This window comes from Notothenia rossii, assembly GCF_949606895.1.
Source record: "Notothenia rossii genome assembly, chromosome: 7".
Classification (NCBI taxonomy): domain Eukaryota; kingdom Metazoa; phylum Chordata; class Actinopteri; order Perciformes; family Nototheniidae; genus Notothenia; species Notothenia rossii.
Window position 1 is genome coordinate 80454165 of NC_136905.1, and position 12958 is coordinate 80467122.

At 40.3% G+C, this 12958-nt stretch overlaps 2 gene segments (V, D, J or C); one reads left to right on the forward strand and one right to left on the reverse strand.

Moving 5' to 3' along the window:
* Positions 1 to 12958, forward strand: part of LOC307047308 (Ig kappa chain V region Mem5-like) — a 161785-nt gene that overhangs the window by 70218 nt on the left and 78609 nt on the right.
* Positions 7401 to 9476, reverse strand: LOC307013454 (immunoglobulin lambda constant 6-like). The segment is given in 3 exons: positions 9461 to 9476; positions 9220 to 9345; positions 7401 to 7991 (listed from the first exon to the last, which is right to left on the reverse strand).

Genomic DNA, 12958 nt, shown 5'->3' on the forward strand with positions numbered 1-12958 from the left:
TTCACTCAGCAACATTTCAAACATCATGTGCTGCCTTTCCTCTCCTTTCTTTCTGCTGAGAAATCAATCATCTGTTTTTGTGTGCAGGATGCAGCGGTCAGGTGACTGTGACTCAGCCTGCAGTCGAGACGTCTGCTCCAGGATCCACCGTCACTCTCACCTGTAAAACCAGCACAGATGTTTACAATATGGATTTTTTGTCCTGGTATCAACAGAAATCTGGACAGCCTCCAAAGCTCTTAATAACACTAGTGAGCGATCTTGAATCAGGAACAGAACCTCGGTTTAGTGGCAGTGGAAGCGGCTCTGACTTCTCTATGACCATCACTGGACTGAAGGCTGAAGATGCAGCAGTTTATTACTGTCAGAGTTACCACGATGACCCAGACGTGTTCACACAGTGATTTGTCGTCGTACAAAAACCTCCCTCAGTCAGACTGCAGAGACTCTGAGCTGTTACAGCAGGAACCACCTGCAGCTGCTGAAGAGGAAGAGACTGACACAGCCCACTGAACTCAGAGCTGACAGGAACCCACCCAGCACTATTCACTTCTTATTCTTAAATATACAGATGTTAATGGATTAATGAGATTAAACCCAGTCCAAAACACATTCTATGTAAAAGCAGCATTACACACAAACCTTATTGTGATCTCTGCTTCCCCGAATTAAAACATCTAACGCTCTTTAGCTTTTCCCCACATGTCTCCACTCGGTGTGCTTCACAGCAGGAGCATCTCTGGCCTCTCTGGAGTTATTATTTAATCATTATTATAAAGATCCTGATTCAAAATGACAAAGATCAATCTAATGAAGTCTTTAAAATGTTAAACTGTGGCTGATTAAAACCCTCTTATTGACATCAATCAATGAACTGATCCATTAGTTAACCTCAAATTCACATCTTAGTTCAAAACTTCAGGTTTTCTAACAACCAGTTTCATTGAAGTTTCCTGAAATGTTTTTTTGTTCCATTATTGAAACCAAAAACAGCAGGAACATCCAAGAGACGTTGAGTTTGAACATGATTTGACCCCTGACCCCCCCTGAGACCACCAGTGCAAAGCAGAGGCTTTAGGACTAGCAGACGTGCATCAGAATCAGAATCAAGTTTATTACCAGATACTTTGACACATAAAAGGAATTAGCTTTGGTGTCTGCTGGTACGAACATAAACAATCTAAGAAAATAAGTTACCATAGTAGGTACAAAATACAAAGATAATATTAAGAAGTATTTACACCAAATATAAATATACAAAGACCTTAAAAGCTAAAAAACTAAAACACTAAGAACAATTAATATGTGACAATATATGGCAAACTACAGTGAATTCTATTTAAAGTGGAGGGCTGTGCAGACATGTGTAAAATGCAGTCAGAGTTGAGCATGAACATGGCTCTCAGAATTAAGAAAGGAAAAAGAACAAGGTGTTGTTCACATGATGTGCAATAATCTAACTCTGTGTGACTGGTGAAGCCACACTCAGTCTACTATTCAACATACTTATTAGTGTGAATGCTGTTCAACTATTGTTCTTCAAATCTTTATTCTTCCACATCTTATTATTGTGCTTTCTTCCTGCATGTTCCTGCCTGTGTACATGACATAAGCTGCTCACAACCAATTGCCCCTTGCAGGATTAATAAAGTTGTTGATTGATTGATTATTTCAACCAGATTTCACCGTCTAACTACTTCAGCATACTTTCAGCTACAGAGACCATTCAAATATTACAATGTTCAGCTCCTTCAGGACATGTGTGCTATGACTTTGTTTTGACATTTATACTTTTTAAAATATACCGCTTTTTAAACTTGTATTTTTACAATGTAACCCAATGGGAGTATCCTTCAAATCCTCTTTTACATACACCGTGTTTAAAATGCTGCTCCTTCAGAATACTTTCAGCTACAGACTTCATTCCAACTTTGAAACGGTCACACAACATTCAGCTATTACATTTGTATTCAGCTTTTTGATATCTTTTAGAGTTTCTCACTCATCAGCGTTTAAGTTTTGGTAAATGTTCAGGACGTTGTAGATTATATAATGGTTGTCTATGGGATGGACTCTTCAGGGCTAGAGAGCGTCACATCATCACTTAGAGAGTAGAGGGTGGTGCAGCTGCCTGGTTTGGCACCCCCACTCTAACTTTGTCAAGGGTGGTCGTACTGTCACCAAAATCACACCGTTGTTGGTTCTTTCCATCTTATCTGAGAAGGTTTTTCCTCTCCAGCAGAGCAGATTTTCTATCCTGAGGATAACAAGTCCTCTCTCTGTTTCTGTTGTACTATCTGAATACAATTACCCTTTTTTTCATGCAATAAAAATCCCTGCTTTCAAGTTCAAGTGTTTTAAAGTCTTTCAACATCGCAGATATTGTTTATTCCCCTAGAGATGAACACAAAATAAAGACCCTGAAGACCCTAACCCAAATTGACCACATTGTGGAATCTTCTCCATTGATTACAATAGGTTTGTAAAAGCTAATTACAATACTAACACCAATAATACATTTGTGTTGTTCTTAATATTAGTGTTCATCATTGTTGACATTGCTATTTTTGAATAATCATGAATTATGCATGAACTGATCATTGTTCCACATCGTAAAATAAAAAATAAAGTTGAAATTTACATGTATATTTTTTATTATTCTTTGCCTTTCCAAAGCATCATGGAAAGGCATCATTATTTACACAACACGAAAAGAACTCAATATAAAGTATTTATTTCACCTTTACTCAGAACTACTTAGAAAACCTGCTCTGCCGGAGATAGAAAACATTCTCAAATAAGATGGAAACAACCAACACCGGTGTGATTTTGGTGACAGTGTGACTATCTTGGACAAAGTTGTAATGGGGTTGACAAACCAGGCAGCTGCACCACCTGGTCTGCCACATGTGGAAGCCCCTCTTTAGTTTGTCACCTGCTGAGCCCAGATTAAAATAATTGTGTGTGCACAAACTAGAGAGGGACAGCAAACACCAGTGTGATTTTGGTGGGAGTACGACCACCCTTGACAAAGTTATAGTGGGGGTGCCAAACCAGGCAGCTGCACCACCTGTTCTGCTGAACATGGGCTGTAGAGAACCATGCAGATCTTCCCTATTGACACCAGGATTAACCTTGTCTATAAAGAACATTAAAAATGTGAGAGAGTCACAGATACAATAACATTCATATATTTGACTTGAGGGCACCTTTCAAAACTTTCAATGTCACCTTACAACAAATAAATAAAATACGAGTGGCATTACAAACAAAAATGTGTTGCATAGAAAAAACCACAGAGAAAATTAAATTCTAAAGAGCAATTCAAGAGAGTAAAGCCAGTTTGAACTAATTATTCGTTAGGCCTGATTTGAAATAACACAGTGTCTGACTATATCATAAATGTGATATCATTACTTGTCATTTTTTAGGTATTTTTTATTCGTGGTTATCAAGTATGTATCAGACACTTAAACAACAGAGAATGTTTTATAAAATAGGACTATACTGACAAAACACATCTTATCCTTTCACCATGTGTTCTGTAGGATTAACATAAAAACACTGCATGGAGAGACTCGTAAGTCAGGAGGAGTGTTTTGAATTGAATCCGGGACTTGACCGGCAGCCAGTGAAGGTGGATGAGGGTGGGGGTGATGTTGAAGGTGGATGAGGGTGGGGGTGATGTTGAAGGTGGATGAGGATGAGGGTGGGGGTGATGTTGAAGGTGGATGAGGGTGGGGGTGATGTTGAAGGTGGATGAGGGTGGGGGTGATGTTGAAGGTGGATGAGGGTGGGGGTGATGTTGACGGTGGATGAGGGTGGGGGTGAAGTTGAAGGTGGATGAGGGTGGGGGTGAAGTTGAAGGTGGATGAGGGTGGAGGTGATGTTGAAGGTGGATGAGGGTGGGGGTGAAGTTGAAGGTGGATGAGGGTGGAGGTGATGTTGAAGGTGGATGAGGGTGGGGGTGATGTTGAAGGTGGATGAGGGTGGGGGTGAAGTTGAAGGTGGATGAGGGTGGAGGTGATGTTGAAGGTGGATGAGGGTGGGGGTGATGTTGAAGGTGGATGAGGGTGGGGGTGATGTTGAAGGTGGATGAGGGTGGGGGTGATGTTGAAGGTGGATGAGGGTGGGGGTGATGTTGAAGGTGGATGAGTGTGAGGGTGATGTTGAAGGTGGATGAGGGTGGGGTGATGTTGAAGGTGGATGAGGGTGGGGGGGATGTTGAAGGTGGATGAGGGTGGGGGTGATGTGTTGCCAGGGCTTGGTGCGGGTGAGAAGCCTGGCGTCAGAGTTCTCCACGTATTGGAGCCTCTCCAGGGCTCTGCTGGGAACCCCGGACAGGACTCCATTGCAGTAGTCGAGGCGGGAAGTGATGAAAGCGTGTATTAATGTTTCTGCCACAGAGTCAGAGACTGAAGGCCGGAGTCTGGAAATGTTTCTGAGGTGGTAGATTTGATACGCCTGGAAGGAGGGTGTTGTGTCCAGGATGACTCCCAGGTTGCGGACTTCAGTGGACGGAGAGATGGAGCAGCCGTCAATGGAGAGGAGCAGGTCTCCAACCTTCCGGAGCTACTCCTTGGGAGCCACAATCACAAGCTCTGTTTTATTGCTCTTTAATTTGAGCAGGTTTAAAGACATCCAGTTGTTGATGTCCTGTAGGCAGTTGACAAGGGATTGAGGGCGGAGCTGAGTGGACGGTTTGGTGCAGAGATAGAGCTGTGTGTCATCAGCGTATGAATGAAAGCTGAGGCCATGATGTTCTGCTCCCACTTCAGGTCCTGGGTGATGATGGTGCCCAGGAAGCAGAAAGACTCCACAGCAGAGACTGGGGAGTCCTTCAGAGTGATGGGGGCCGGTGGGGCTGATTGAGAGTGTTTAGCTCCAGGTCCCTGCACCAAGTAAGGGGTCATGAAAAGAGCTAAAGGTGGAGAACAGATTCAATCTCACATCAATATGAAGTTGTTCTAAACCTGGACAGCCAGCAGAGGGCAGCCTGCTGGGACAATAAAGTATATCTCTTATATTTATGTTATTAAGCACAGAGGCCTTTGGTAAACTGAACAGACAGAAACAGCAGAGAGTTGAGGAACAGAAAGTTTCTACATGTTCTCCATGAGTCCACAGGGAGATGTAGCCTCTACTTCCTCCACCTCCTCTCTCTCTCTGTTTCTCAAGGACAGGTGTCTGTGTGACGTGTGAAATGTCATTTGCATGATTGTAATGCTTCACTTCTCCTCACAGCTTTAAGGTCTTGTGTCACGTAGAGTCTGAACCGTGTTCCTGCACTCATCCTGAAAACTGGAGATCATGTTGTCAGTAACTCTGCTTGTCATGTTGGGCTTTCTGTGTCAGGGTGAGAGACTTTGAAAATGTATCATCTGAAATGATAGGAGTAATGTATGTGTGGTTCAATGTTTGTCTTTTCTTTTCATGTTTGCATACAATGTGCTTTGTCTTTAACTCTTTCTGTTATCATTTAAACTGCTGCTCCATGTTGTTGGTTATCTAACATTTCACTTCTCATTTCAGAGTCTTCTGCCAACAAGTTCCTGACTCAGACTGACACATCCAAGACTGTTAGTCCTGGAGGGACTGTGACCATCAGCGCTACAGGGAGCTCTAATATTGGTAGTCGTCTCAGTTGGTATCTTCAGAAACCTGGACAGGCTCCTAAACCTCTTATCTACTCATCATCAACTCTGTTCTCTGGAACTGAGCCTAGATTCAGTGGTACTAGATCTGGTACTCAGTACACTTTAACCATCAGTAACGTTAAGGATGTTGATGCAGGAGATTACTATTGTCTGGGTTACCATGGTGATGGCACGTTCACACAGTGATTTAGAGCCGTACAAAAACCTGCTTCAGTCTGAAGTGAAGCGTCCTGCTGCAGCTGCAGAGGTGAAGAGACTGAGAGGAGGAGAACTGGTCCAGTGAACACAAGAGTCATCAAGCAGAACCACCATGAATCCAGATAAAGCTGAAACACACTCACAGACACTCTTCAACACCCTGTTTAAACTATATTAATGTCATTCAATTCAGTCTCTTTATGAGTGAGCTGGGAAAGTTAGATTCTTGTTGAACTATAGCCACTGATATCAACATATATTTAACAGTAACTTTATGAATGGCTGTACAAAACAATTAATGATATTACCGCAGTCCAAACATACGCAACACAATTTAAATCATTTGAAGTACTGTAAACACACAATGTTGTTGTTTACACTCCACTGTGTATTTCAATAGATTGAGTATTTAAAAAACTCAATCTATTAAAATGTGTTGACATAGTAAAGCTTAAAATAGTACTGATTATGCACAACATTTTCCATAACAAAATGCCTACTAACATTAAAAAGCAGTTCCAAACCACAGTCAGGAAATACCCAGCTAGGCATCCTGACTGGTTGTGTAGCAAGCCCTGTAGAACAACCATCAAATCACAGCTGATCCATAAACGGAGTTAGAACGTGCAATGGACTTCACCCAGACCTTTCAAGTATCACTTGTCATCAACAATTCAAAATCTAATTAAAAAAATATTCTATTTGCAGATTTCTCCAGCTAACAAATATTGGGTATTCCCGGAATCCTTTTTTTTCTTTTTATTATTATTATTATTTTTAGAACTAATACCTTCTCAGTTTGTTTATTTATTTAATATGGTCTACATTACTTTACATTTATTTTGTCCTTCTTATTTCTTTTCATCGTTATGGGGTTGAGTTATTATTTCAGCCCTGGAAATTGCCTTGCAATATTTGTATTGGTGTATATGAGTGCATGTGTGTACTTATACACTTGAACATGTGTATATTGTGTGTAAGTGTGAACATATGAATGTAAAAAAATTCACTTGAAAATAAGTGTTCATAATGTTTATATGCATATATTATTATTATCATTATTCATTTGCCAAGTACATGTGTACATATGTATATATTTATATAGTATTTTCATTTTCAAAAATGGAAGTTGAAACTTCTATTGACATGTGCAGAAAATGACCCTATAGTTTTTCTTATATATACCTATATATGATTAATTTTGTTCTTACCCTAACTTTTATTTATTTTTTTCTCCAGTTTTCTTTATTTCTTTGTACTCCTTAATTTCTATACGCTTTTGACGCAATAATGCCAATGTTATATTAGGATGATGCACAGGAGGGCTACTTCCCATCAGCTATGCTTCAGCCCTCCCGCTTCTACTAATTGTGTTAATCTTTGTGTGTTTGTATGAATTTAGCAGAATAAAATAATAAAAATAAATAAAAGAAACTGTCCAACAGTCATAAATTATATTAATATAATACAAGGTTTAATACTGAAGGTATTAATACATCTTTCTCACAATGAACATATGAATTAAAGAAATACAAAGACAGTGTCTCATTTTAATCAACATTTTTATTTTATGATGGTTTAAAGCTCACGCCACATTTGAGATGAAGGATGAGTTTCTGTTGGAGTGAAACAAATGAAATCCAGTTGAATTGTGAGCTGATGAACAAACAGGAGAATATGCAGGAAGTGAGGATTAGAGAGCAACACTAAAAACTGAGCAGAGACAGCAGCAACATGTGAGCAGAGGAGATGTGTGTCTTCATGAAGACCTCTACCAAAGAAGCTGCTTCCTCTCCAGACAGGAAGTGATGCTCTACTCCGAGCAGCGGGCAGGGTCCATGCTTTGAGTGACAGGGCTCTGTCCACTCAGACTGGCCTCACAGCTCACTGAGCTCGCCCCCCTCCAGCGCTCTGCAGAGAGGCTCAGGGTGCTGCTCCAGCTGTAGCGGCCGTCGCTCCCCAGGACCTCCGGGCTGTGGGACGCCCCTGAGGAGCTGCTGCTGCCCCCCAGCTTCCAGCCCAGCCTCCAGGCGGAGGGGAAGCCCCCGCTGGCCAGACACACCACGGTGGCACTGCCCTGCTGCAGCTCCTCTCTGGAGGGGGGGAGGACGCTCAGGGTGGGCTGCTGCACACCCACTGGAGCAGAGAGGGAGGGGGGAGGAAAAGGGAGAAATTAGAGAGAAAACTTGATTATAAGGTCCTTTTTTGATGTTGTCATTTTGCCGCTGTCAAATCCTTGTGTCAGTACTTTACGATACCAGTCACCTCTGTGGAAACATTGGTATCACTGCCTTTTTTAATTTACATTTGAGTGTTGGATGTCTTTTAAAAATAGACCTTGAGTCTCTTCAATAAAGATGATGATGACGATGATGATGATGATGATGATGATGACGAAAAGTAACAAACTTGTGTTTTCTTTTAAAAGAACATCCATAACATTCATCTGTTTCCAACTTACACATTATTTATCTAATATATCATATTCCAATGACTTGTATCTAGACTCTCCTTGCTCTATTGTATCTGTGTTATTGTGCTGCTCTGCTGGAGGAGCCTGTGACCTCAGATGCTCATTGAAGTATCTGCACTGTAGCTATGTACACATGACAAGAAAAGCCTTGAATCCTTGAATCCTTATATTTGATCAAATGAAACAGAATAAGTTGTGCTGCTGTTACTCTCATAAATCACTCAGGATCAGACCCCCACATGATTCAAGTGTGAATGACTGACTTTGTGTAAAGTGTGCAAGCTAAAGATTCTTTGATAATAATGATTGAATATCTTCACATGTGTGATGATGTTCTTTAAACTGACAGAGCTGAACGTCTCAAGTGAAAACAGTTCAAACATTTATCATCTGTCTCTTTCACTTCCTTTTCACTGCATGTCAAATCAATGAACCGTGAACACGACGACAAGCTGCATTAACTGATACAATCACACGTTTCAAATGAATCCATATTTAACTTGAATTCAACAAAATAGTTGATATTTTAATAAACAACAGATAAATAATGTAAATAAATACAATATTGTGAACTACAAATGTAAAACTGAATGTGGCGGAGACGTCACGCTTTAACAAAACTTCATAAATAAAAACATTTAGTATAAAGTTGTTCTGATAATAAAAAATATTATAGAAAATAAACAAGTTATTTGCTTTGAAAAATGTATTTGTACGAAACGAACAATTAATATAGAAGTCTGCAAAGGTTCCTTTCAGATTACAACAGGAGCTTAATAAACATTTTTTTAAAATTGAATCAAAAAAATGTGAAGTTGAGTCTCATTTAATAATTAATGAAAGTTATATATTTGCTATAAGTTGTATAAAATATAAATCTCTGGTACTTACAGTCAACGATGAGTTTGGTTCCTCCACCAAAAGTGTACCACAGTGATACAAACTCATTGAGTGGCCGTACAAAAACCTCCTGCTCTGTCAACAAGCATGTATCACTGAGAGAGCTCCCTGATCTCACTGATAACAGAGACACATATACAGTTTTTAAATCAACAAAGCTTTTCTAAAGATATGGATTACATATCTGGAAGAATTAAGATGATTTATGTCATTTTTCATCACTTTTCTACACCTGGCAGAGAAACCATTACAGTCTGCTACACAACTAACTTTGTCAGTTTTATATTAGTTTCTACACGGTTAAATGAACATGAGGCTTTGAAATAATAGTTATGAACAAATGTATTTGAAACAGAACTGAAACATGTTATTTATCTACAGTGAATCTCTGTATGTATGTTAATGTCAGACAAACAGACATATCATACCAACCACAGTGGACACAAACTCAAATCCTCATCTCCACTCCTGATATAAATATGTTCTTCCATTCAGATGATAGACGGTGTAAATCCAGACAGTGTTCCTCCTGGTTTCGTGTCCCACGTTGCCTTCAGTGTGCTGAGAGCAGAGACATCATTTCCATAGAGAGGAGGCTTTGCATGGTCAGCTGATCCTCCAGTGAACTGAGAAGGTTTATAGTCCTGTGAGTTCAACACTGCAGGACTCACATCTGTCAGTCAGCAGAAAGCACCATGACTCTCATCACCATCCTCATCTGGACGCTGGCCTGCTGCTGTTTCACAGGTTCATTCACTCAGCAACATTTCAAACATCATGTGCTGCCTTTCCTCTCCTTTCTTTCTGCTGAGAAATCAATCATCTGTTTTTGTGTGCAGGATGCAGCGGTCAGGTGACTGTGACTCAGCCTGCAGTCGAGACGTCTGCTCCAGGATCCACCGTCACTCTCACCTGTAAAACCAGCCCTGATGTTTATGACTCCTGCGGTGATAGTGCTAGTGATGATTGTATGTTCTGGTATCAACAGAAATCTGGACAGCCTCCAAAGCTCCTGATAAGATATGCGAGTACACGTGAATCAGGAACAGAACCTCGGTTTAGTGGCAGTGGAAGCGGCTCTGACTTCTCTATGACCATCACTGGACTGAAGGCTGAAGATGCAGCAGTTTATTACTGTCAGAGTTACCACTACATAAACAGTGCAGATCAGTTCACACAGTGATTTGTCGTCGTACAAAAACCTCCCTCAGTCAGACTGCAGAGACTCTGAGCTGTTACAGCAGGAACCACCTGCAGCTGCTGAAGAGGAAGAGACTGACACAGCCCACTGAACTCAGAGCTGACAGGAACCCACCCAGCACTATTCACTTCTTATTCTTAAATATACATATGTTAATGGATTAATGAGATTAAACCCAGTCCAAAACACATTCTATGTAAAACCAGCATTACACACAAACCTTATTGTGATCTCTGCTTCCCCGAATTAAAACAACAAACGCTCTTTAGCTTTTCCCCACATGTCTCCACTCGGTGTGCTTCACAGCAGGAGCATCTCTGGCCTCTCTGGAGTTATTATTTAATCATTATTATAAAGATCCTGATTCAAAATGACAAAGATCAATCTAATGAAGTCTTTCAAATGTTAAACTGTGGCTGATTAAAACCCTCTTATTTACATCAATCAATGAACTCATCCATTAGTTAACCTCAAATTCACATCTTAGTTCAAAACTTCAGGTTTTCTAACAACCAGTTTCATTGAAGTTTCCTGAAATGTTTTTTTGTTCCATTATTGAAACCAAAAACAGCAGGAACATCCAAGAGACGTTGAGTTTGAACATTATTTGACCCCTGACCCCCCCTGAGACCACCAGTGCAAAGCAGAGGCTTTAGGACTAGCAGACGTGCATCAGAATCAGAATCAAGTTTATTATCAGATACTTTGACACATACAAGGAATTAGCTTTGGTGTCTGGTGGTACGAACATAAACAATCTAAGAAAATAAGTTGCCATAGTAGGTACAAAATATAAAGATAACATTAAGAAGTATTTACGACACATTTTTATTGAAAAGACCTTACAAGTGAAACAACTAAAACACTAGGACAATTAATATATTGCAAACAACAGTGAATTATATTTAAAGTGGAGGGCTGTGCAGACATGTATAAATGCAGTCAGAGTTGAGCATGAACATGGCTCTCAGAATTCAGAAAGGAAAAAGAACAAGGTGTTGTTCACATGATGTGCAATAATGTAACTCTGTGTGACTGGTGAAGCCACACTCAGTCTACTATTCAACATACTTATTAGTGTGAATGCTGTTCAACTATTGTTCTTCAAATCTTTATTTTTCCACATCTTATTATTGCGCTTTCTTCCTGTATGTTCCTGCCTGTGTACATGACATAAGCTGCTCACAACCAATTGCCCCTTGCAGGATTAATAAAGTTGTTGATTGATTGATTATTTCAACCAGATTTCACCGTCAAACTACTTCAGCATAATTTCAGCTAGAGAGACCATTCACATATTAAAATGTTCGGCTCCTTCAGGACATGTGTGCTATGACTTTTCTTGTTTTGACATTTATACTTTTTAAAATATACCGCTTTTTAAACTTTTATTTGTACAATGTAACCCCATGGGAGTATCCTTCAAATCCTCTTTTACCTACACTGTGTTTAAAATGCTGCTCCTTCAGAATACTTTCAGCTACAGACTTCATTCCAACTTTGAAACGGTCACAAAACATTCAGCTATTACATTTGCATTCAGCTTTTTGATATCTTTTAGAGTTTCTAACTCATCAACGTTTAAGTTTCGGTAAAGGTTCAGGCCGTTTTAGATTATATAATGATTGTCTATGGGATGGACTCTTCAGGGCTAGAGAGCGTCACATCATCACTTAGAGTGTAGAGGGTGGTGCAGCTGCCTGGTTTGGCACTCCCACTATAACTTTGTCAAGGGTGGTCGTACTGTCACCAAAATCACACTGGTGTTTGCTGTCCTCCTCTAGTTTCTGCAAAACAAAAGCATTTTACTCTGGACTCAGCAGGTGAGAAACTAAAGAGGGGCTTCCACATGTGGCAGACCAGGTGTTGGTGCCGCCGGATTTGGCACCTCCACTATACTGTTGTCCAAGATAGTTGTACTGTCACCAAAATCACACCGGTGTTGGTTCTTTCCATTTTATCTGAGAAAGTTTTCCATCTTCTGTCTAATGTTATGTTTGTGTCTCGTTTCGGTCATAACGCTATTAGCTGGTTTCAGAGTTATCTAACCGACCATACTCAATGCGTCAGGTTGGGTAGTGTTAGAAAATAATTCTATCTTACTCCTAAGATATTTAACCTTTTTGCCTGTTGACGTTTATGACCAACCGTGTCCCTGACGCTGTTATCTGCCTTAAGGAAGGTGTTAATGCAGTCATATGTTGATATTTCCAGTTTATGACCGGGCAACTGTCGGTCACAGATGATTTATGATCGTGAGAACGCTGGCTTCTAGCGTAAGCACCACAGACAAGTGATGCAGTGTCTCCAGATGTTTACGTTATCTCCCCCAATATGTTGATTAACTCTCAGTAAACTAGTTAAAAGACCTATCGAGAGAGAGGCTCTTGAGAATTGATGTGGCAACTGACTGCACAGAGGTGCAGTCAGAACTTCTGGCTGCTGTGACTTGTGATGTGAAATTCTCCGGCCGATACTTGTAATAAACCACCAGTGTTTGACATCAAAGCTACAACTCTCCTCGTGTCT